Here is a 2171-nt window from a genome sequence, read left to right on the forward strand (position 1 = left end):
GAGATCCCTCAGGGTCAGATTTTGTGGCCGGGGCCTCTCGGTCCGATTTTGTGAGTAGGGCCCCTTAGGGTCCGATTTTGTGGGCGGAGCCCTATGGGTCCAATTTGGTGGGCGGGGCACCTCTGGGTCCGATTTTGTGGCCGGGGCCCCTCAGCGTTCGGTTTGGTGGGCAGGGCCCTTCAGGGTCCGATTTGGTGGGCGGGGCCCCTCAGGGTCCAATTTGGTGGGCGGGGCCGCTCTGGGTCCGATTTGGTGGGCGGGGCCCCTCGGGGTCCGATTTGGTGGGCGGGGCCCCTCAGGGTCAAATTCGGTGGGCGGGGCCTCTCTGGGGTCCTATTTGGTGGGCGGGGCCACTCTGGGTCTGATTTGGTGGGCGGGGCCACTCTGGGTCCGATTTGGTGGCCGGGGCCCCTCAGAGTCCGATTTTGTAGTTGGGACCCCTCATAGTCCGATTTGGTGGGCAGGGCCCCTCAGGGTCCGATTTCGTGGATGGGCCCCTCAGGGTCCGATTTGGTGGGCGGGGCCCTTCAGGGTCCGATTTGGTGGGCAGGGAACCTCAGGGTCTGAATTGGTGGACGGGGCCCCCAGGGTCTGTTTTGGTGGGCGGGGCCCCTCAGGGTCCAATTTGGTGGGCGGGGCCGCTCTGGGTCCGATTTGGTGGGCGGGGCCCCTCGGGGTCCGATTTGGTGGGCGGGGCCGCTCTGGGTCCGATTTGGTGGGCGGGGCCCCTCGGGGTCCGATTTGGTGGGCGGGGCCCCTCAGGGTCCGATTTGGAGGCCGGGGTCAATCAGCCTCCGTTTTGTAGCCTCGGGTCACCCATATTTCGATTTGGCGTGCCGGCCCTTAAAGACCCATTTTGGTGCACCGGCCTTTAAGAATCACTTTGGCGCATCAGCCCTTTAAGAGACAGTTTGGCGCACTGGGTTTCTAAATCCACTTTGGCGCACATTCTCTCAGGTGCATGCGTCATGTGATGAAGCTCGATTTGCATTTGTGCTTTGGGTTTCACTTTAAGAGCTGATATTATCTGGCAGAAACTGAGTCCTTGTGGGGTCATGTAAAGTTCGAAGGCGTTGGCATAGTAACTGGGTCTGCCTGCGCATATCAATGAGCTTAAGGCTGTGTGCCCACGATGCGTTTTGTTAAGTGTTTCTGCAGCGTTTGAGCCGGATCAGATGCTGCAGAAACGCTTAAAAGATGCATCAAATTAATTAGAATGCGTTTTTGGCTTTTTGTGCCAATGCATGCGTTTTTAACCGCTCAGGAATTGCTTAGAGGCTAAAAACGCAGCATGCTAATTAATTCCCGCATTGCTCAGCGTTTTTAGCCATCCCCAATGATCCCAGAAATCGCGTGTCAAAAAACGCGTCACAAACGCGTCAAAATCGCGTCAAAAATCGCGCAAAAAACGCGCGGAAAAAGACACGCGATTTCTGGGAAGGGGATCCTTTTCCTGAGCGTTTAAAAACGCTAGCATGGGCACATAGCATTAATGCTGCAACTGATCCTCAAATTTGAATCGCCTCACGTCTGCCCCATGGATTCCTATGGCAATGCATTGAGACAATGCATTCCAATGATAATAAAAAAAAATTTCAAACACATATTGCGCAATAGCTACAAATCAGATCGACACGAAAAATACTTAGCACACCACTTGTGGATGCTGGCTTCGAAACGACGCCTCAACGGAGTCTGTGCGTGTAGCGGTTCGGGCCGCATTAATTGCGGAAATCAACTGAATAAAGATAACAAAATTAACACTAGATGTGTATTTCCTGAAGGAAGTACAGATAGTGGTTTGAAATGGTGCCCGGGCTGCCCCTTTAAGAGAGACTTGCCTGCTGCCCCTGCAAGACTTTCAACTCAGGATCCGTTTTAAGTGTGAGTGCCTCTCAGGGGCCACTTTGGCCTCAGGGTCTGATTTGGTGGGTGGGGCCCCTCAGGATCCGATTCGGTGGCCTGGGCTCCTCAGGGCTTGTATTGGTAGCCGGGATGCCTCAGGGTCCAGTTTTGTGGGTGGGGCCCCTCATGGTCTGATTTTGTGGGTGGGGCCCCTCAGGGTCCGATTTTGTGGGTGAGGCCCCTTATGGTCCGATTTTGTGGGTGGGGCCCCTCAGGGTCTGATTTTGAGGCCGGGGCCCCTCAGGGTCCGATTTTGTGGCCGGGGC

The sequence above is a fragment of the Dendrobates tinctorius genome, unplaced genomic scaffold (assembly GCF_039654945.1).
Source record: "Dendrobates tinctorius isolate UK_male_01 unplaced genomic scaffold, ASM3965494v1 ptg000188l, whole genome shotgun sequence".
NCBI classification, from domain to species: domain Eukaryota; kingdom Metazoa; phylum Chordata; class Amphibia; order Anura; family Dendrobatidae; genus Dendrobates; species Dendrobates tinctorius.